General features: G+C 47.6%; 1 long non-coding RNA gene across 1 annotated transcript; it reads right to left on the bottom strand.

Annotated features, from left to right (window-relative positions):
• Positions 1-385: 385 nt before the first annotated feature.
• On the bottom strand, positions 386-21581 carry LOC116437422. Its single transcript, XR_004237290.1, has 3 exons — positions 21503-21581; positions 13446-13453; positions 386-396 (listed from the first exon to the last, which is right to left on the bottom strand). It is a non-coding gene; the product is annotated as an uncharacterized LOC116437422 (long non-coding RNA).
• Positions 21582-23029: the final 1448 nt, after the last annotated feature.

Raw genomic sequence — 23029 nt, 5'->3', positions numbered from 1 at the left:
TTTTATTTTAATAAAAGGAGAATGGAAACAACTGGATAAACATAACAAGAACAGTTTCAAAACAAAACAAGCCACCCTCCTGAGTCTTTAAATGTCCAAACAGATTCTGTGGAACATCTTAGGGCTGACAGAAGGGAGACAGAACTCTCTGAGCATGCTTTGTGGGGAAACTGAGGCAGGAGAGGGTTTAATTTCTTCCCTCCCCCTTTTCATCCCCCACTCAGCATTGGAAAGGGATTTTTGGGGAAACAATTGGCAAAAGCATGGTTTTGTGAGGGAAACCATGGATGAAAAAATGGATTGGGAATACACTGGGGGTAATAGGACATAGGGTAAAAGGGAAAGGTGGGATTAGGAAAGGGAGACTGTAGGGGGGGCAGACAATGGAGATATTGTCTGACTACGATTTTTTGCATACTTACTGCCTTTTACAGGAACACCATCAGGCCCAGTGACCTGCGATGCTTGTAACCCTTTTCTACCTTGTATAATTTTGAATTCCACCACCTCTCCATCTCCCAAGCTTGGGATGCATTTTTCAGGGTTATTCTTTTTAATAGCAGTTCTATGCACGAATATGTCTTGCTGGTTGTCACACCTTGTTATAAAACCATAATTTTGCTTAACATGATACCATTTTACTATCCCTAAGATCTTAGGTACTATGATTTTTTCCTTTTTTCGAATGGCTGCTGTTTTCTGTCTCGCTGCGTCTTTGCTCTCTCTTTCGGTCGCTCCCGTGTTGGAATTGTCGGAGCTGCTGGTGCCTGCGTGCTCTTCCCGGGGTCGCATTCGGGGCTGCACGGACCGGGCCGGGCCGCGCCGCTCAGTTCTCCGTGCATCGCCTCCTCTGGTCGCAGCTTCGCTGCCACTGCCAGGCGCTGTACCCACATCTCGGCCGGGCCCCCGAGCGACGACTCCCCCGCCCTGCTCCAGCGCGCCGCCCCTCCCGGCCGGGCGTTCATGGGGCTCACTCCACCACAAGCTGCGTGCAGCCGGGCAGGCACCGCCGGGTCCCGCTGCGCCTCGCTCTGCTGCTGACACTGCGGCTCACTTGGCTCCGCCCGCACGCGGGAACTGCCTCGCTGCTGCTCGCAGAGCACTTGGTGCACGTGGCCTGGGTCGCACGGTCCCTGTGCCAGGCTTCCCTTAGCCAGGACACAGCTGACGTTGCTCAACAGTCTTGGTAATTAAGTAATATTCACGAAAATATTCTTCCATCGGCATATATTTTGACTCCAATATTAACTGTGTCCAAACGGTTTTCCAAAAGCCCTTGGTAAGAATTAAATCCCAAGAAACATAGAAAAAGTTCTTAAACAACCATGCCAGGAAGTGTTTCAGTTCTTTTTGAGCTTGAATCAAGCTAAAATTTACAAATCGTTGTTCAAGAATCTTTTTAAGTTTAAGATAAATGTCCATATGCGGCTCTGAAAGCCAAGAGTCTTCCTATGGTTCCTCCATAGTTTAGATATGGAATAGCAAAACAAAACCAAGAAGAGGAATCCAAAGTTTCCAGGGTTTACTCACACAAATCAGTCGCTTAGGGATCGGGGATCGTTCTGCTCACAATTCTTCACCATTTGTTACTGTGCGGATACTGTAACACGCATATATCAAACCAGGCGTCCCGTGGAAAGGAAATATATATGGACAGACAGATTCTTGATAGCTGTTTCAGAGAGATGTTTATTTCTCCAGCCGCATGGCCGGAGCTCTGCCCAGGAACTGTTACAATCACCGGACCAAGGGTCCTTCTGCCCACGCAGGGGAACACAAACCAACCAATGGGGAACGAGGCTGAGCAGGGGCAGGGAAACCCCGTGTCTGTTCCCTCTGGGCCCCTCTCCCAGGGTTACACAGCGGGGAGAGGAGACCCCAACAGTCTCCTGCAAATTTAAAATCTCCTGCCTTCTGGCAGGATGTGGGTGATAAGATTACTGATTTAAAGTGGAAAGGAGACACCTCTGGAGAAAAATATCTCCCCTTAGTTTTCGTATTGGAAGACTTACATAAAATGGATCGGAAAGTAAGAGAAAAACACAACCCCCCCCACAGTTCTTCCTGTATCCCTCCTTCCTCCCCTCCTGCTCCTCATCCCACTTCCCCTTCGTTGGAAAAACTGAATGGGGTAATATGCCCAAAGGCACAGAGCTGCTACCTTCTCTCTGACCCTTCTCGGTCTTTTCAGCTGCCCTGTCGAGATAGCCCTGGCCAGGCTGCCTCAACCCCTTCCCAAACCCCGTGTCCCTTGCCCTCTTCCCCAGTTGTAAGCCCAGAAAACTGTTCCAAATGCTGTTTGCCATTATCCCCCCCCACTCCACGTGTCTACATAATGGCGCTGACCGCATGGCACAGTCCACCCCTCCCCCCTCTTCTTCTTCCCACAATCCCTTTTCCCCTCCTACCCCCAACCCTTTTCTATCCCCGGCCCCAGACATGACGTCTTCTGGTTCCTCCCACACGTCGGGTACTGCCCCCTGTGTTGGGAATCCCTGCCCATCCTGTGACCACTCTTCCTGGCCCTCCAATCCCGCCCCCTGTGGAGGACTTCCTGGTTCCCACGCGACCCGCTTCCAGTCCCCACGGGATAGAAACTGGAAGTGACGCCATCTTGAAATTGGGTCCGGAAGTCCCCTCAGCCCCCTCCTATCCCTTTGCTGCTCCTGTTACGTATGACAGAGCAGGCAATAATCCCACATGAAAACCTTTTGATCCTGCAGGGCTCAAAGAGCTTTGCAAAGTCCAGAAAGAATTTGGGAGGGAGAGTCAGTATTTTAAGAACCTTCTGCAGATAACTCTCACCACTACCGTGATGGGGCCGCACGACCTCAAGAGCATTTTTTCCTGCCTGCTTTCCCCATCCGAGTTTCAAATGTGGGAAGAAGGTTGGAGAAAGCAACTGAGAGAGGTCCTCCCGAATTTACTGCAGCATCCAAACAATGCAGGGGTTTCTATGGATCATGTTACTGGTGAGGGGTTATTATCCAAGCCACAAGACCAGGCTCAAGCCACACCAGAGCCATCCTGAATGCTGTAAAGCAAGCGGTAGAGCAAGCGTTCTTAATGATGCCCCCTAAATTAGCACCTCAATTGAATTATACTGAGATTCGGCAACTGCCAAATGAGCCCTTTTTTGATTTTGTGGATAAACGTGGGTGCGTAGTGGAGAGACAAGTCGAAGATCTAAAAACAAGAGAGCATATTATAACTCAATTTGCAAAGACTAATGCCAATGAAGCTTGTAAAAGAGTGATTTTGGGTCTTCCATTCGAACCTCCACCGACCCTAAACCAAATGCTTTGTGCTTGCATGACATTAGTGCCAATTCATTAGCCAGATTTAAAAACGGGGGAATTTAATAGGACCTGCAGCCGCTGCTGAAACTACAGCCTCTCAGGACAAAAGAAATGCTAATTGGGACTGTCACAGGTGTGGCAAACCAGGGCACTTGGCCCAAAACTGCAGAGCTCCGGCTCCAATTAATCAGGGTTCCTGAGCTGTCTCCCCAGGGCAAATGACATCGCCTGCCGCTGATGGGATGCAGCCAAAAAACTGACAAGACTGGGTGGAGTGGCAGGGCCACGCAGGGGAATGAATCAAGAAACTGCCACCAGAAAAATGGTTACCATGACCACTGCAACTCACATGGACTCGGTGACACCCCAGAGAATCGTCATGAGTTGCAAGAATCTGAGAGACTGTATATTGTTTGTGTTAAAAGATGTTGTACACACACCAGCTGACATTCGTGTTACCCCAGAAATTGTTCAAGTGGGGCCACAAGGGTTGTTCACTGTCAATATCCAGTGTGTTAACCCTCCCTATTTTCTTGCTGCTAACCAGGTTGTGGCCCAAGCTATTCTCATGCCCGGTAGTCCGCCACAGGACTACAACCCCTCTGTCTTCTGGGCTGAGGTAGTTGGGAACGACAAACCCATGCTTAATTGCAAACTGTCTTGCCAAGGCTCGGACATCAGCCTGGCAGGAATGACGGACACGGGAGCAGACATGACAGTCATTTCCTCCCGCAATTGGCTGTCACACTGGGAGCTGGAGCTGCCAGAAGGTACCGTGGTGGGATCTATATCTGCCCAGAGAAGCAGGGCAGTTGTCCAAATTGAGGGTCCAGAGGGGCAGATAGCATCAGTCCATCCTTTTGTAATTAACACTGGGTTCTCACTGTGGGGCAGAGATATTATGTCCCAGTGGGGAACTCGAGTCGAAATTCCATCTCAACCCCAGAATTTTCAATAAAGGCCACTGCGGAGCGCCCCTCCCAGAAATTAGATTGGATCTCTGACAAACATATCTGGATGGATGTCATAGGTTAGCAAGCATAGTCCCGGAAGGGATGTCCTTGCTAAGGGGCGCTTACAGTTTCCTCTGGGACCTGATAGAACCTATCAGCTGGCCAGTTTGAATATGGACAATTCTTTAAGCCACTTCAAGTTGTGACCGCCTCTGTGATCCACACTTAAGAATAGACAAACTCCCCCTCCAAGCTCTCTCTCATTTCCGGCGCTGGGACAGGTGGCTGAGGACCCCGTGTGGGGGCCAGCGGGCCCGGCCAGGCCCTGCTTGGGCCAGGCCGGGCCGGGCCACGGCCATCCTGGAGCCGATGCACCTGTTCCAGCCGTGGACCCCCCCCCCCCCCCCCACTGCCTTGCCGTGGGCAGCCGGAGCGGCTTGGCTCTTCCCCCTCTCCACTGCGATAAGAAACATTCAACATTCCAACTGCAAAGCTGCAAGGCCGAGGTGAGATTAACCCTTTTTATTGCTGTGAAGAGCTGAAAACCTGAGGGAAGAGAGAGAGGAGATGCTTAAAGCTGAAATTCTGTTGTGAAGCTATGATATATCAGAGTATCCCGTTGTAATTCCATGAAGATATGGGGGGTGGAGTGTTCAGCTCATAAGCAAAAGCACCTGTGCTGAGATAGGCAGATGCTGACGCAGCTGTAATTTCATGAGAAGTTTGGACAGGGAGAGATGGACCAGATGAGGACTTTTGCTCCAAACGGGAAAGGAGAAAACCTCAGTTCCTCGAGATGCTCCCAGAGATAGTCCTAAAGATGAAGATGATGAAGACCCTTTGCTCCCAGGGAAGGAGAAGGGCCTCTGTTTTTGTTTCTGAACGGCTCAACCTTAAAATTGTACCCCAAAAAACTTCAAGAGTGGACCCTCGAACATGGGAAAACCAATTGCTATCTGTGTGTGACCTTGAACAATCTGCAAGTCGGGGGAAGGGACTCACATGCAGGCAGAGAGACTCCTCTTCCTAAATGGACTGAACAATATTTGGAAGTGGGTGGCTGTCTCGCTGTGATACTGTTTTCATAGCATGAGCAAGAAGAGACTTCTAAATGGACTAAACAAGGTTATTATGGCAGTGGTAAACAGACTGAACATCTTAAGGGTTGTCTTTTCACATTGTCAGTGGGAGAAGGGAGGAAGGTGGGGGGAGGAGGAGAGTTCTGAAGGTGGTATAATTTTTTTTTTTCTTCTTCTTTTAGGTCTGTTAATAAACTTCTTTATATCCTTTCAAGTTTGGTGCCTGCTTTGCATTTCTCCTAATTCTTATCTCTCAGAAGACAAACAGTAATGAGTATTTTAGACCAAACCACTACAACGGATGAGTGGCCTTTGAAAAAAGACAAAGGCGGTCACCACACTCGTAGAGGAGCAATTGAAAAAGGGTAACATTGAACCCTCAAATAGCCCTTGGAACTCCCCGGTATTTGTAATCAAAAAGCCAGGGAGAGACAAGTGGCGCCTCCTAACGGACTTGGGGAATATAAATGCAGTCATTGAGGACATGGGACCCCTGCAGCCTGGAATGCCTTCACCCTCCATGCTCCCTAGGCAGTGGAAGGTAGCAGTCATTGATATCAAGGACTGTTTCTTCCAGATCCCACTACACCCAGACGATGCACCCCGGTTTGCCTTCTCGGTACCTTCCATCAACCGAAAGGCTCCCATGCAGCGCTACCAGCGGCGAGTTCTGCCGCAAGGCATGAAAAACTCACCCACCATCTGCCAGTGGTATGTGGCTCGCATTCTGTCCCCTATCAGAAAGAAGCAAAGGCAATAGTGCTCCACTATATGGACGATGTTTTGGTGTGTGCTCCTAACCAATCCTATTTAGACTGGACATTAGGGAAGGTAATCGAGGCCTTAGAGGCAAATGGATTTGAGATCCAGGCCAAAAAGGTCCAGAAAACCTCTCCATTTAAATACCTTGGACTGAAAAATCCATGAACAGACTGTGGTTCCCCAACAAGTCAAAATTAATGATCACCCTAAGACCTTGCAGGAACTCCACAAGATCTGCGGGACCATAAATTGGGTGAGGCTGCTCCTAGGGCTGACGACAGAAGATCTCGCTCCTCTGTTCAACCTTCTGCAAGGGAAAGATGACCTCACATCACCTAGGCATCTAACAGAGGAGGCGAGACAGTCCATCTGTAAGGTACAGGAAGTGCTGTTGTCCCAGCAGGCACACCGCTGCGCCCCAGGTCTGTCTTTTCAATTTATTTTATTAGGGGAAATGCCATACCTTCACAGGCTGATATTTCAATGGGACAAGGTGCAGAGTGATCCTCTGTTAATCATCGAGTGGGTTTTCCTCTCGCACCAGCCATCCAAAAGTATCACAATGCCACAGGAGCTCATGGCTCAGCTGGTGATGAAAGCTAGATCCCACCTCTGCATCCTTGCAGGGTGTGACTTTACATGCATCTACTTACCATTGACAACCAATTCACTTGATAACCTCCTTCAAAACAACGTGCACCTCCAATTTGCCCTAAACAGCTACACAGGCCAAATTTCTATACACCATCCAAAACACAGACTGTTTACTTTGGTCTTCAAACTGATTCCAAAAGAAATTCAAAGCAGAAAACCATTAAATGCCTTGACTATCTTTTCAGATGGTGCTTCACGCAAATCTGTAATCACTTGGAAGTATCCTCGCACTCAGAAGTGGGAGTCTGATGTGCAGGTAGTCGAAGGATCCCCACAAGTGGCAGAACTTGCAGCCGTGGTCAGAGCATTTGAGCAGTTCAGTGAACCATTCAATTTGATAACTGATTTGGCCTATGTTGCAGGTGGAGTTTCCAGGGCAGAGAGAGCTTTATTAAAGGAGGTTGCAAACCCAAAAATTCATAACTTGCTTTCGAAACTGATTTAACTGATCTCCTACCGAAAGCAACCATTCTATGTCATGCATGTGACATCATACACTGACCTGCCAGGATTTATTGCCAAAGGGAACAGGACACCAGATGCCCTAGCGATGCCCATTGAGTTAGTGAATCTGCCTAACAGATTCTAGCAAGCCTAGCTAAGCCATGCAATGTTCCATCAAAATGCTCCAGCTCTCATTTGAATGTTCCACCTCACTCGAGACCAAGCAAAAACCATAGTGGCGACATGCCCCAACTGCCAAAAACATCAGCTTCCATCATTAGATCAAGGGGTTAACCCCCGAGGTCTAGGCGGTTGTGAAGTATGGCAGACAGATGTCACCCACTTCCCCCAATTTGACCACCAGAAATATATTCACGTTTCTGTGGATACCTTTTCTGGTGCGACCTTTGCCTCAGCCCACCGTGGAGAGAGGGCCAAAGATGTTATAAACCACTTAGTCCAGGCCTTCACTGTATTGGGGACACCAAAGAAAATAAAAACTGTCAATGGCCCAGCATATACCTCTGCAGAGTAAAAAACATTCATGAGTGAGTGGGGTGTGGATCACATCACTGGCATCCCTCACTCACCCACAGGCCAAGCCATCGTGGAAAGGAAGCATCAAACACTAAAAAGACTGCTAGAACAACAAAAAGGTGACAATGAGATCGCTTCCCCCATCATAAGACTTTCCAAAGCGTTGTTCACTTTGAACTTTTTAAACTGCTCCTATGAGGAACCTGATCCTCCCATCCTGAGACACTTCACAAACTCTGCCAAACATAAACTGACTGAGAGACCTGAGGTCCTAATAAAAGACCCTGATACTTTACAAATATGTGGCCCGTACCCCCTAGTCACCTGGGGTAGAGGCTACGGGTGTGTTTCCAACCCAGAAGGTCCAAGATGGATCCCTGGGAAGTGGACCAAACCCTTTTTGAGACAACCTACAGATGCCAAGCAAAGGAAAGAAGCTGCCACAGCCTGGAAAAGAAAAAAACCAAACCACCTAGAAAAAAGACTCCTCCTGCAGGCCTGAAAAATAAACTCTCCCCTTCCCAGTCTCCTTTAAATGTGTCTCCCTTCCCAAAATGACCCCTCATTTTGTTTTGAAAGAAGGGGAGTCCAAGGGAGCCATTGTTATTTAAGTTAACTGTATTTGTATTAATTTTATTTGTGTTATACTGTTTCTAAAGTTACCACCCTTCACTGCGTGATGACATCCTACCTGCTGCTGTCCCACCTGCTGCTGCAGCTCCTCCTGTGCACTGGGAGCTCCAGCAGCTGGATTCCTTCCATGATCAAGGACATTGTTTGGGTTTTGTTTATGGTGTTGTTAATTTTATTAGCCCTTCCCATTTTTAAGTGTTTGGTTTTAAAAATCCCTTAAGTCTTCTCCCTCATTTCAATATAATAAAAAGGGAGGAGATGTTGCTATGACCCAGCCCACTGTGGGGCTGTGGCAGCGAGATACCAATCAACCCCGGACAGTCCTGTGGAAGACACAGACTCAGAGGGTGGGTCGATGGGCAGCTCAGAAGCTTAAGCCGCATTCCCCCTGGGCCACACCCAGGTCCAAGCTCCCTTCCCCTGTTCAGGAAATTTCTCGGTTACTCGGTTGTTCATGGGTTCTTTGTTATAACTCCCGCCTCTCAGTTTCCCCCATTGGTTCTTGTTGAATTGTATCCTCCCCCTGGCTTGAAACTCATTGGTTGTTTTCCCCTTTCCCTGTAGTTTTCAAACCCCCTATAAAACTGAGGAAAAGCCTCTCGGCGAGATCCCAGATTAAGATCACTGCCATGTTCTGGTTGCTAAACTTCTGACAATAAACCTGTTAGGGGCCAGACCAGAACCACCTCTCTATCTCCAAACTAACGTGAGCCTAGATCATCGGCTCCTGCCGTGTGTCCTCTGCAAAGAAGCCAGCAGGGCATATCCTAATGCCGACGTCGCTTCTGCGACACAGAAGTAACGCAACTGGACTCTGATCAAGGGCACACCAGAGCTCATGCTGCGAGCACTGAACTAGGTTAATGTGCATGTTGCCGTGTGTTGTTTGAGTGTGTTGTATTGAGGCATTTGTTTGGAGGGATGCTAGATTATTGATTTCTGTGCTAATAGAATTAGAATTGTGGCTAGGTGAGAGGTTAGAAGAACCCCTCCCCCCTCAGTAGCTTGGTCTTGATTCTTGGGAATTTGTAAATCCGATAGAACATTGGATAGAGAGAAGAGGCGAACAAGTTCCTTTAGAGGGAATATATAGAACCTCTGCAGGAAGATTAGTAGCTTTAGATTGGGAACAACCAGCAGCAGAGGATTTAGGTTTTGAAAGAATACATGGAATAACTTGTTTTTGTGGATGCGTTAGAACTTTTGGTTCAGTGAGAGGGTGGCATGTTGCATGGGTACTAATACAGTGTAAAATTTGTAAGAAGAGGTGGTACTGTTCTTCTGCCCGGTGGCAGAGCTTATGGTTTCACTGTTATCAGAGGCACTCTAGTGAAGTTGGTTTTGAGCCTGAGATTTTGAAGTTTGTGTGCAGGAAGTCGCATTTGGTACCTGAGGTTTGGGAGGTTTGGGAAGAAAACTGGGAAAGAATTGTGAGAGAAAGTGGTATTGTACTCCTACTAGTAGGAGTGTGTGGTGTCCAAGCTGCCAGAGGACCGAGCTTGGTATCAGACTAGAAAGAGCAAGAATAAAGAACTTAGCAGAAAATGAAGGTGTAAATAATGTTAGAGTGAGGGGAGAGTGGCAGAGAATAGTGAGAAATTTGAGAAGAACTAGTTAGAAAAGTACAGCAAGTATATGTAAGAAGGGATGAGGAAAAAGGCAAAAGCAAAGGCAAAGGTGATGGCAGAAGTTGTAAGAATTGTGGACATTGTGGTTAATAGATTTGGGTGTTTAGTTCCCTTTTCTGCTTGGTGTTTTGTGTGGAGCTGTAAGGCTTCTGTTTAGAGGGGACCCATGCCCCTGTTTTGTGTTTTGTTGTGAAAAGCCAAAATTTGCAGTGTGGGAGACAGAGAAGTAGAAACTCCTGCAATTAAAGGAGGCTTTGATTTACAACCCTGGAAGAGACTAGGTCTGGCTTAATTGATAGAGATTTATAGACTTTAAGCAAAAGGATTACAAACTTGTATTCCTATAATTATAAGTAAAATCGTACACTGGGTGTTTTGGTGGAGGGTTTTAAAATATAATAGTGTGATTTTATATAGTTTAAGTTAAGAATGTAGATGGTATAAGAGAGACATCTGTGTGTACGTGACATGAGAAGTTATTGGTCAAGACATAGCTGCATTGTAGTGAGAAGTGCCACAGGTGATAGGTCATAAATCTAAAACAAAGTGTCGTTTTGAGTGCCTATTGGATTAGAAAATTATAAATTACGATGTAACCCTAAATCTTGTGACGTCACCATTATTCGGAGGTACTGTAAAATCTCATGCCTCGGCTGATGCGTTTGTTATTTTAAACAATAAATTCGTGTAATCGTGTAGTCCCATCCCTGAAAGTTATTTCTTCTGACGAGTGAACGCGTGGGAAATCTGACAGGCAGGTTTCAGTCCTGAAGCCAATCCGGAGCTCCTATCTTGTGGGGAACCCCCCCCCCCCACCAATCTGTGGTTTATTGTAGAGAACTAGAATTGGCAGGTTCTAATCCTGAAGCCAGTTCTGCAGCTACAGCCTTCTAGAGATAGTGTTGTCCCTATGCAGGCCTAGGTATTTGTCATGCAGCCTCGTCTGTGGGGGCTGTAGAGAAACTTTACGGGAAAATGCCTGTCCTGAGTGGCCAGAGGAAAAAAAAAAGATAAGAAAAAGCAATTCAAATGCCTGATCCACAGACTGCAACTCTTGCAAAACTTTTTATAGCAGTCTCACTCCCTCCACTGAACAATCAATTGGAAAAAACCCACTGAAAACCTGTGGGAAACAATAAAAGTGGTGCTCTTATGATCCGGTTTAAACTCAGAAAAGCAAAGAAAGTTAAGTCTCTGAGCATAAACCGGAAAGAACTTAGAAGGTTCAAAATATTCCCAGAAACAAGATTAAAACCAAACAAGGTTAGATGTTGATGCCAAAAAATTGATGTATTTTATTTAATAGTAGAGAGGCAAAGAGAAGGAAAAAGAAAAGAAAGAGAGAAAGAAATGGAAAAACAAGTGTGCAAGAGGGGGTGGGGGGACAGGGAGAGGTGACAGGTGTTAGGTAGAAGCATATCACCCATCTGAGGGTCTCAACACCGTCTCGTTGCTCTCCTCCATCTGGTCTGCTGGTGGTGAGGGTCCCCCGCCGCTGCTGTGGCCACACCGCCACACGCCACCACACCACATTCCACGCCAAAGAGTACAGAATCCCGTGGATTAATATACACTGTGGGCCAGGTGGGAATGCCCACGTGTCTCCTCTTGCAGGGGCTAGCTTGACACTGTCGCTTGCAACACTTGATAGGTGGAAAAGACTCCACTACTGGAATAAGTAGTCAAGTAGGTATGTTTATTCCAGTGCTGGGACGCATGGGGGATAGTTCCTCCAAAGTCATGTGTGCCGACAGCTGCATTCAGCTTGGTATATATCGGGTAACAAGCTCCATATTCATTAAGTTTCCTAATACGCCTATACATATTCATCACCTAGCCCGGCCTGGCCTAGTCTCGCCTTGTATTATAATGAGCCCAAAAGTCATTTACATCCGCTTTGTGCTTGCACAGTGTTGTCTGGTGGTCGTGGGCAGGGGTCTCCGGGATGAAGTGAAGAGTCTTCGTCATTCTGAACTTTTCACCTTGCTTCCCTGCGCATGCTCTTTATGTCCCTGGCCCAAGTCCAAACTTCAAGGCTGGTTTAAGTTAGTTTTAGGTTTGAAAACAGAATCTTTGGTCAAGATTCCTTCCCTTTATCAATAGTCTTGTATCTTCTCATCCTGCTTTGGTAGGCACAATAAGTGTTGAGCAAGCTGTATGCATTGCTTTTAACAAAACTTAGCAAATCAATTAACCTCTGATTCCCCCTCCTCCCCCTGATTCACACTGAGGGTCTGTTGCATCATCTCTGGTGCTCTGGTGCAGGGTCTGGGGACCCCTTTGAGGTGGGCCCCTGTGATGGGCCATGTCACCCCCTTCTGCTGTGGATAAGCTTCCCCCCCCCCCCCAGTGAGGACCCCTCAGCTGGGCTCCTCTGCACAGTGGAGGATGGGCAGTCACTGCCCCTCTGACCAGAGGCTTTTCCAAGATACTCAAAGCCTCTCTTCCCCCCTCCCTTTGGTTCGAGGGTCTGTTCGAGCCTGGCAGCTGATAGCCCTGGGGCTGTGATCTCCACCTTGGAGGTGTTAAGCTTGTACTCCATGAATGTCCCCAGCCCTGAGTTCTTACTTTATCTTCTCTTCATCAGCGAGCAGTGTAAGGCCTCAGTCAGGGCCTCATTCAGGGTTCAGTAGTCTTCTTTGCAGCTTTTGTAATACAGTTGCAAAAGTCTTTCAAGAAAATGTTTAAGTCATAAACTATAATATTTCAGTCTCTGACAGGTGCAACAAGCACTTCATAAAATTAAAACTAAAACTCCACTTGAATAAGTTAATGCAATTAACAACTTGTTTCACTCAGACATATATTTCATATTTTTTTCAAGGAAGTTTGTTTCTTTTCTCTTTTCTAAGAATGTCAAACATCCATGCATCGAAGATAAAGCAGTTTGAGAGCAAAGAAACTGCAAGCAGCAAAATCATACCTAAATGTGATAACCATTGCTTCACTGTCACTTTGTGTTAGCCCCAAAATATTTTACTTCTTTTTTAATAATCAGTCTAGTGGGCCAAATTTTCACTTTTCTTTTATAGGAATCTACCAGCACATGAGATGGAGCTGCATGATAACCAATGAAATTTAAAGTGTCACCATAATTGTTTGCATTGTCTGTTAGTTAATGTTTGTAATTTGTTTGTGTTTTCATTGCAAGTGACTTGGTGAAAGATCAAATAGAAGTTAAAGCCTTCTACATATTCTTGAGTTTAACTTTTGTCTAACTTGTTTTGTCTTTTTACTGAAAAATGTTGTAGCTAAGGTCTTATGAATAGCCAGAGATCTGCCGGGATGAACCACGCTTCTCACAGAGATATGATGCAACTCTGTTTATTCTATTGTTAGACCCATAGTTATACCCTAATTCCCCAAGCACGCATAAGCAAGCTCCATACTATTGGATCACAGCTGCTGTTCACGCGGCCCTTAATAGCAAGCGATTAATTACAGATTAATATGCACGCGACTAACTAACACAAGTCTTCCTCTTTCTGTGGTCAGCATCCCCCTCCCCAACATCCTGTCGACTTGCCACATCAGCATTGCTCTTCTGCTTTTTCCTTAGTCAAGGACAGTTCACTAATATAGCTTGGATTGTGCACGTACACGTCCCTGTTCACTCAGCCATTTCTCTACACTTATGGATGTATAATTTGCCTCAACCAACATTATCCTGAGAGTTGGTGTAAGAATTTATACATATTTTAAATCCTACAAATATAGACTAACCTTCCCAGCTCTGCCTCAGAAGGCTTCAAAATTATTATAATCTGACTAAAGATTTTAGATTTCCTAATTAGTGAATTAAAGAATCTTGACAAAACACAAGCAAATGCTGCATGAGAAATGATTGGATCCCCCTTCCTAAACCAAGAGGGGTAGCCATAGACTGCAGATAAGACATGAATAAAATATAGAAAAGCCTTCTACCAGTTCTCAAATGAATGTGCTGTTGAATCTCATGCCTTATGTCTTAAGAAGGTATTTTAACTTTGCCTCATGCCTCCTATTTATAGCACATTCTGCAATCTCAGTTGTAGGTGCGGAATGTGATAAAGGCAATTTATGTTTTACATTTCATGTGTCTGAATTCTAATCTTAATATAACATTTTAAAGGTGGTGATACATGTGAGTATCTTCTGTCCAGTGGGAAATTTCTTAGAGAAAAAGTATGGCAACCTCACAGTTGTATGATGCATAAGTATAAAAACAGTGAAGCAAAAAAATTGCCTTGTAGGCAAACATGGTATTACCGCAGGCCTGGTTCCTACGGTATATCACCGTGTCCCGCAGGCATAGGGAGGAGGAGGAGGAGAAGATCCAACAGGCAGGAATTGTGCAGCAAGATTGATTTATTTAATTATTTTACAAACTCTTTTATAGACTTTTTTCTTCATAGTCTAATTGGACAAAGGACCAGCCACCCCTTGGGGGTGATTGGCCAAAATCCTAAAACATCCATTATCAAAATATTTTTCTACTATACCATAAACAAGACTTTCCAAGGTTGCAGGTGGCTTGGTTGTTTACATTCCCTGCTACCTCTTCTGTGAGAGAGAAAAATCTCTCACGGACTTAGAAAATAACAAGAAGATCCTCACTAACAGCATTTTTGTACCTACAATTCCCCCTTTTTGTTTTATAAGATAACAACCCTACTATTCATCCTAAATAGAAATCTACATCAGTTATTAATTCTAAATACGTCCTTAAGGCTTTAACTATCTGACTCCATAACAAGAAATTTAAAATTCAGTCTCTGCTTGTGGAAGGACCATCCCAGTCTCTGCTTGTAGAAGGACCATCCGCCTGATGGTTGACATCCTGGTCATCATCAGAAGAGTCATTAGGCTGATGATCTACATTTTGGTCGCCATTTGGATGGTTGGCGTTCTGGTCATCATTTGGAGGTTGCCTGTTCTGCCTCTGGTGCCGTAGGACAGGGCGAACGCATTTTGAAGGTAGCCACCGTATCCCAGTATCTGTGGAAACGCAAGCATACCCACGACCCCAAACGATAAGCTCATGAGGGCCTTCCCACTGATTAGTGAGTAAATTCCGTACACAGACTTTTGCCCGGGGCAGTTGTATGTCGCCTGCAGACTGCAATGAGAGAAAATGATTCAGAATAACAGGATTATTTGAATTTTGTGGTACTGTAAGGTGATTAATTGTATACAAAGCTTTTGCTAGTCGGCTCTGAGGGGTTTCTCCATGCATTCCCCTTTTCTGTTTGTCCAAAACACGCTTCAAGGTACCATGAGCGCGTTCGACAATGGCTTGGCCAGTAGGAGAACGTGGGATACCAAAGGTATGGTCTACACCCCATAGGTGTAAAAACTGCCGCGTCTTCTCCGAGGCATAGGCAGGACCATTATCGGTTTTCACAGAAGCTGGCACGCCCAGGACTGAGAAAGCCAATTTCCAATTGGCAATGACATCACAGCCCTTCTCTCCAGTGTGAGCAGTAGCCCACATAGCCGAGGAGAAAGTGTCAATAGACACGTGCACATATTTCAGCCGACCAAATTGTGGGATGTGAGTTACATCCGTTTGCCAAATCTGCAAGGCTTTTAGCCCTCTGGGGTTTACCCCCGCTGGCAAAGGCGCAGTGAGTCCGTGACAGTCAGCACAAGCACTGACAATGTCGCGCGCCTTGGTTGGCGTTAAATGAAACTGCTTCTGCAGGGTATGTGCACTTTGATGGAAGAAACCGTGCGATGCCTTGGCTTGTGCAATTTTGTCAGGCTGAGGCCCTACCCACGCAGGGTTGGCCAGCATGTCAGCCCTGGCATTGCCTTCTGTTAGAAACCCTGGTAAATTGGTGTGGCTTCGAATGTGCAGAATGTAATACGGATGCACTCGAGCCTGAATCGCAGACCACAAGGTTTGCAACAGCGAAAACAGAGCCGCATTGTTCACCTCCTTCAGAAGTGAACAATCTAAGCGTTGGGTGATATCTGCTACGTAAGCAGAGTCAGTAACCAAATTCAAAAGTTCCTGTGAGAATCGCTGAAAAGCCATGGTAACAGCCCTTAATTCAACTAACTGAGCAGAGTCTGACTCGGATTGGTAGGTTAATCAACCACCTCAAGGGCAGTGTAGGATACTGTGCGCCCTTACGCACAGTGACCCCTGCTAAAAATTTGTCCCAATCCGTACGCCCCAAGCTGCCAACACATCCCGTCCCCAAAGGTTAAGGGAAGTGGTAGCAACATAAGGCCTAATCGTAGCTGTGTGCCCCTCTGAGTCCTTCACCATCACAGGCTGTTCGCTTAAATAGCTCTGTGTGGTTCCTCCTAATCCTGCCATGGCCGATCCCACAGGGGCTAAAGGCCATGAGGGAGGCCACGCAGAGAAGGAGATGATAGTTACATCAGCACCCGTATCAATCAAACCTCGAAGCTGAATCCGGGGCGGACGGGCGTTCGGCAGGACCAGGGTACATGTCATCTGTGGCCTTTGGTCAGAGATGTCTGCAGTCCAGAAGGCCTGCGGAAGTCCCATAGATCCACTGCCGTTATCTTCATGAGTTTGTTGTTCTATCCTGGGGACACAAGACTTAAAAGGCACCAATTTAGCAAGGCAGGTCTTTTCAGGAATAGTTACAGGGGGTTTTTGCGTGGAGACCATAGCGCAAATCTGACCTTTAAAGTCAGCATCAATAACTCCTGAGCGCACTAAGAGTCCTTGATGGGCAACGTCAGGTTTTCCCACCAGCATCGCACTGGATCCCTGGGCTAAGGGTCCATATGTGTCCAAGGGAACCTTATAAATACCGCTAGAGTCTAAGACGACTGCGGCTGGGGTGTGGACGTCAAACCCGTCTGATCCGTGGGTGCTGTTTGATCCCTGGGTACCATCTCTAGGGTGGCTGGGTAGGCCTGTGCCTGTACCTGTGCCACTGTCTGGGGGAGTGACTGCATCGGAGAGCAATTCCCCCTCCTTGCACCCCGGCGGAAGTTTCCCGACAAAGGCCGACCATCGGCGTGAGTCCGGGATCTACAGTAGCCCGTGCAATGCCCTGGCCTGCCACACCTCTTGCACTGGGGGATCGGTGTGTTCTCTTTTTGGCTCGGCTTAGGCCGCTTCCGTTTCTTCACCTGTTTTGGTTGCTTTGGTTCACAACCAGAAGATGCGTGAATAGGCTGCAGGAATGCAGCCAAAGCAGACCTTCTCTGGTTCCCAGATCCCACCTTAGCGCAGGCTTCTACCATGTCTGTTACCTCAGGATCCCCTGGTAAGGCATCTATGATTTTTCTGTACTCCTCGTTTGCATTATCTCTCTCACTAACTGGCTTAACAACAACTGTCTTAACCCGTCATCCTCAACCTGCTTCTCGAGAGAAGCAGTGACTTTCTCTACAAAAGAGAGGAATGACTCTGATTTGCCTTGAACTATTTCAGTATATCGCTTTCTGGGTGCTGACAACTCTATGGTTTTCAACAGGGCAGCCATGCCGACCTGTTGAGCTTGCTGCAGGATGCTAGAGGGCAAGTTACCCTGTAGGCTGGGATCAGAGAAGGGACCAGTCCCCATCAAAGCATCCACTCCTGCTGTCTGTCTAGGATCAGCAGCAGGGAGCTGCAAATTTGCTAATGCAGTCTTGCCAGCCAGCTTTCTCCAGGTTTTCTCAAAAACTGTAAATTGTACAGGTTGAAATAGAATATGACCTATGTGTCTGATATCAAATGGAGAAAGCAAATCTGTATTTATCACCCTTATTATTTGTATAACCTCAGCAGAACCTAGCCCATATTGTGCCACCTTGGATTGGAGGTCCTGGGCAACTTTCCAAGCAATTACCTCATGCTTGTCATGCTCCCCTGAATCTGGGAGAGCCTTATACACTGGGAAAGCTTGGATCTCTTTTGGGGAACCAGTACCATCCTGAACTTCTGGCACAGCCTGCGGATGGAGTGTAACAGCTCCCCGGTTACCCCCAGAATCCTCAGATCTATTTGGCAGTCCAAGGATTTCTAATAACCTCCAGTCACCCTCCCCCAATGCTTGCACCTTAAGAGACTCTAGGAAGCAATTATAATGCGTCGGACGTACAGTAACCGTGCAGTCCGGAAAGGTCCAGGGGCGAGACCAGCGCAGCCTTTTTCTTCGCCGCGCGGCTACAGCCACCTGACGACCTGGGGCCAGAACCTCATCTGCCTCACTGCCTGACGAGGAATCATCAGGCAAAGGCAACTTTGGGGTGCTGGGAGGGAACAGAAATGTGCGGGGAGGAGGGGCACTTTGGCTAAGTTCGCCAGAGCCAGAACAGACAGCACAGACTTCAGCTGGCTGTGTGGCAGTTTTTACAGCAGTTTCTTTACGGGAGGCCGTCTCGGCCAATTCCGACCGAGTCAGTACTGAAGCTGCAGCCGACTCTGGGGCTACGGCTGCGCTCAGCGCCGCGGCCAGCACCGCGGCCGGCGCCGCGCTCGTCTCTCGCACAGCAGCCACGCCCGGCGCCGCTGCCTCTGCCCTCTGCTCCTCAGCCTCTGCCGCTTCCGGGTTTCCCCGCGGCAGCGCTGTTCCTGGTTTCGCCGCCGGCAGCGCCGTTTCTCGGCTCGGAGTCGTATCTCCTGCAGCTGGTGGGGGGGGCGCGGGCGGCGCGGACGGCACGGCCGACGCTGATGCCGCTTGCGGCGCGGGCTCAGGCATTCGCCGCTCTAACAGGCTGAGCAAGTCGTCCATCCTACGGGATAGGTTTCGTAGCTCTGACAGAAAGGGCAGATGCTGCATAAAAAGGTCCATGGCTCGATTCTGCGACTGCGCAGAACAGTCCTGCGCCAGGGAGGGCAGCGGGCCATAGCCAGGCAGTCCCGGGGGGGCACACCCGGCGCTACGCCTGCTAAGTTAGATCCAGGTGCATACGGAACCGAACTAGGAGGCTCTCTGGGCGTCCAAGTTGCTAAGCCGCTGATCTGCGGCCCTGGATAAGCCGTGGCCGCCGTCCAACCAAACGGCAAGGCAGGCTGTGTGCCCTGCCTGTGCCCTGACACCCCCGCCTCTGGCGGCGCGGGGTTCCTGGGGGCTGCGGAGTCCTGCAATTGTGCAGGGTGAGCCGGCGCAGGCTTTGCCTGTGGAGCCGGGGGGGTTATTCCGAATCCACCATCACTTGCCCCGGAAGCCCAGTCAGCGGGGGCCCCCTCGGACATTCCTCCGACACTCATCATCGAGATAGGCGATCCAGCCCTGCTATCACAGTCAAGGGCTGTCAGCAGGATAAATAACGAATGCCAGGTTTTGTATAATTCTAACGCTGCCGGCTCCCCTGTCGGGAGCTCATGTCGGACAGCGCATCCGAGCTCTTGCCACAAGGAAAAGTCCAGGGCAGTATCTCTGTCCATGGAAATCCCTTTTAAAGTAGCCCAGTCTAATAATTCCCGAACTGAGTTTTCAGTAATGGAGGTGCGCAATATGCTAAACACACCTTTCCAGACCAGTACGACAGCGTCGTTCTGTGAGCTGCTGTTCGCCATTTCTCAGTTCTGTCGGACCTCCCGGTCCCGGGGGGAAGGGGAACAGCGTACCTCTACAGGAATTCGGCTTGGCTCGCAGCAGCAGGACACGTCAGAGAGTGCAAATCACGTCGGGCAGCACCAAATATTACCGCAGGCCTGGTTCCTACGGTATATCACCATGTCCCGCAGCCATAGGGAGGAGGAGGAGGAGAAGATCCAGCAGGCAGGAATTGTGCAGCAAGATTGATTTATTTAATTATTTTACAAACTCTTTTATAGACTTTTTTCTTCATAGTCTAATTGGACAAAGGACCAGCCACCCCTTGGGGGTGATTGGCCAAAATCCTAAAACATCCATTATCAAAATATTTTTCTACTATACCATAAACAAGACTTTCCAAGGTTGCAGGTGGCTTGGTTGTTTACATTCCCTGCTACCTCTTCTGTGAGAGAGAAAAATCTCTCACGGACTTAGAAAATAACAAGAAGATCCTCACTAACAGCATTTTTGTACCTACAACATGGCGTGTTTATAGGAGATTCTAGAATTTGACAGGTGTTCTATTCATTTATAAAACTCATAAATCCTCAAGTTAAAGAGGAGGGAAAATAACGAGTTAGAATTAAACAATACCCCCTCAAAAAGGAAGACAGAGAAAGAATTAGCCCAATAATTTAAAAATTCTTACAGTTAAGACTGTTAAAAGAGTGCCAGTCTGATTTTAACACTCCTATCTTGCCTGTCCATAAACCTGATGGGTCGTACCGGGTGGTACAAGATTTACAGGCTGTTAACAAGATAACTGAAGATCTCTATCCTGTGGTAGCGAATCCTTAAACTCTGTTAACATGCTTAACACCAGAGCTAACTTGGTTTACCATTTTAGATTTAAAAGATGCCTTCTTTTGCCTCCCTCTCCATGAAGTCAGTCAGAACATTTTTGCATTCTAATGAGAAAGCCCTAAGAGTGGGCGCAAAACCCAGCTCACATGGACAGTGTTGCCTCAAGGATTTAAGAACAGTCCCACCCTGCTTGGAGAACAACTTGCAAAAGACCTAGAGTCCTGGGAAGCCCCACCAGGAGAAGGGAAGCTATTGCAGTATATTGATGACCTTTTAATAGCTATCCGAACAGAGGACGCTTGTGTAGGTTGGACAGTAAGCCTCTTAAACTTTCTGGGACTCCAAGGATACAGGGTATCTAAGAAAAAGGCTCAGGTGGCGAAACAGAAAGTGATCTACCTGGGCTATGAAGTTAGTGCTGGGCAACGAACTTTGGGGCAAGATCGCAAAGAAGCGATATGCCAAACCCCGAAACCCCAGACAGTGAAAGAGTTACGAACTTTTCTGGGGATGACAGGATGGTGCAGACTGTGGATCTACAATTACAGGCTGCTCGTGAAACCACTATACGAGCTCATTACAAAAGAAAGCAGAGATCTCCAGTGGACAAAGAGGCCACACAGGCCTTCAATCAGCTAAAGAATGCCCTCATGTCAGCTCCAGCTCTAGGACTTCCAGATGTGAGTAAACCATTCTTTCTATTTTCCCATGAGAATCAAGGGATTGCCTTGGGAATACTAGCACAGGACCTGGGCCCATACCGTTGGGCAGTTGCCTATTTCTCTAAGCAGCTAGATGCAGCAGCCAAAGGATGGCCTGGGTGTGTCAGGGCCATTGCAGCAGTTGTGCTAAACATCCAAGAAGCACGCAAATTCACCTTGGGTCAGAAAATGACTGTGCTGGTGTCCCACACAGTGTCCGCAGTGCTGGAAGTGAGAGGCGGGCACTGGCTCTCCCACAAAGGTTCCTGAAATATCAAGCCATCATGGTGGAAGAAGATGATGTAGAAATAGTGGTAACTAACATTGTCAAGCCAGCTTCCTTTCTCACTGAAAATCAAGGGGAACCGGTACGCCGTGATTGCCTGGAGACTATTGCAGCCACCTACTCCAGCCACCCGGACCTGAAGGATACCCCTTTAGACGACGCAGAGACCTGGTTTACCGATGGGAGCAGTTATGTCATCAGTGGAAAGCGGCATGCTGGGTTAACACAACTGGGGGCTTGTCACCACAAGCCCCGGCGTGCCCTCGGGCAGAGGGGACGCAGCGTTAGCCTCCACAGCGTCCTCACTGGACGGCTCAGTGGAATCGGCGTGAGATGGGTGCGTGCGCTGGCTCCTCCTCAGAGGAAGCACGTCGGGCAGCCGGTGGAATAGGCTCGCGTTAGCCCGGAGGCAAAGAAGGCGGGAGGGGCTTCTGGTGTGAGTTCCAACAGGTTTATTTGCAGGAGGGTCCAGGGACCAGAGAAGCCCCGAGGAGACGCGGGCTAGCCCCTTTATGGGGGGGTGGAGTAAGGCAGGGAAAGAGAAAACAACCAATGGGGTACAAGCAGAGGGGAGGATACAATTTTTCAGAACAAATGGGGAAAACGGGGAGGCAGGAGTCATAACAGGGAACCAATTAATAACTAAAAAAGGGAGAACTTTCTGGAACAGGGAGAGGTAATTTAGGATTGGGAGCCACCCAGGGGGAGGTAACCTAGACCTCAGTGATCGCATCTGGTGACTGACATTTGATGGTTTCAGCCCGAGAGCAGGCTGACCCACCCCAACACTGGGTATGCAGTTACCACCTACCGGGAGGTGATAGAATCTGAACCCCTGCCAACAAACACCTCTGCACAGAAGGCTGAAATAATTGCCCTAACCTGTGCCTTAGACATAGCAAAAGGAAAGAAAATAAACATTTTTACAGACTCAAGGTATGCATTTGGGGTTGTACACGCACACAGGGCCATTTGGAAAGAAAGAGGACAGAAATTCGCAAAGAAAGAATGTCAAACATGCACAAGAAATAATGCGACTGTTGGAAGCAGTCCAGCTACCTGAGAAGGTAGCAATCATGCACATTAAGGCACATCAAAAGGTGAGCTCAGAATTGGAAGAAGGAAATTATCTGGCAGACAGAGAGGCAAAAGAAGCAGCAAAAAGTGAGGTAATAACAACTAGAGCTGTGATCCCAGATAGACAACTTTCCCTAGAGGGTAAGCCAACATATAACAAAAGGGACAAGAAATTGATTAAAGATGAAGGGGGAACATTTAACCAAGAGGCATGGGCTATCACTGCAGAAAGAAAATTGGTTATTCCCTCCCATTTGCTATGGTCACTAGCAAGAGAGGAACACCAGAAAATGCATTGGGGAACAAATGCCTTATATAACTTCTTAATAAGAAAAGTATCGCCAGAAATTTATATGAAACTGTTGTGCAGGTAACCCAACAGTGTAAACTTTGCCTCCAGACTAATCCCAAAAATACCCCCAAACCAAAAATGGGTCAAATTGGAAGGGGCCATGGGCCCGGACAGCAGTGGCAAATTGATTTTATGGAACTTCCAAGAAAAGGGGGGTATCGATATTTGCTGGTGTTGACAGATACTTTTTCAAGATAGACGGAAGCTTTTAGCCCTAAGTTGAGAAGTTATTCATAAGAGAGAGGACATATGGTCCCAAGCCTTTATGCGGTTTACTAGACTCATGGGGAAATATTCTGATTTAAAAGATTTAAACCTGCTGA

Source organism: Corvus moneduloides, chromosome W, assembly GCF_009650955.1.
Source record: "Corvus moneduloides isolate bCorMon1 chromosome W, bCorMon1.pri, whole genome shotgun sequence".
Taxonomy (NCBI): domain Eukaryota; kingdom Metazoa; phylum Chordata; class Aves; order Passeriformes; family Corvidae; genus Corvus; species Corvus moneduloides.
The sequence above is the reverse complement of the archived record's forward strand: the minus strand, read 5'-3'. Positions and strand labels throughout refer to the sequence as shown.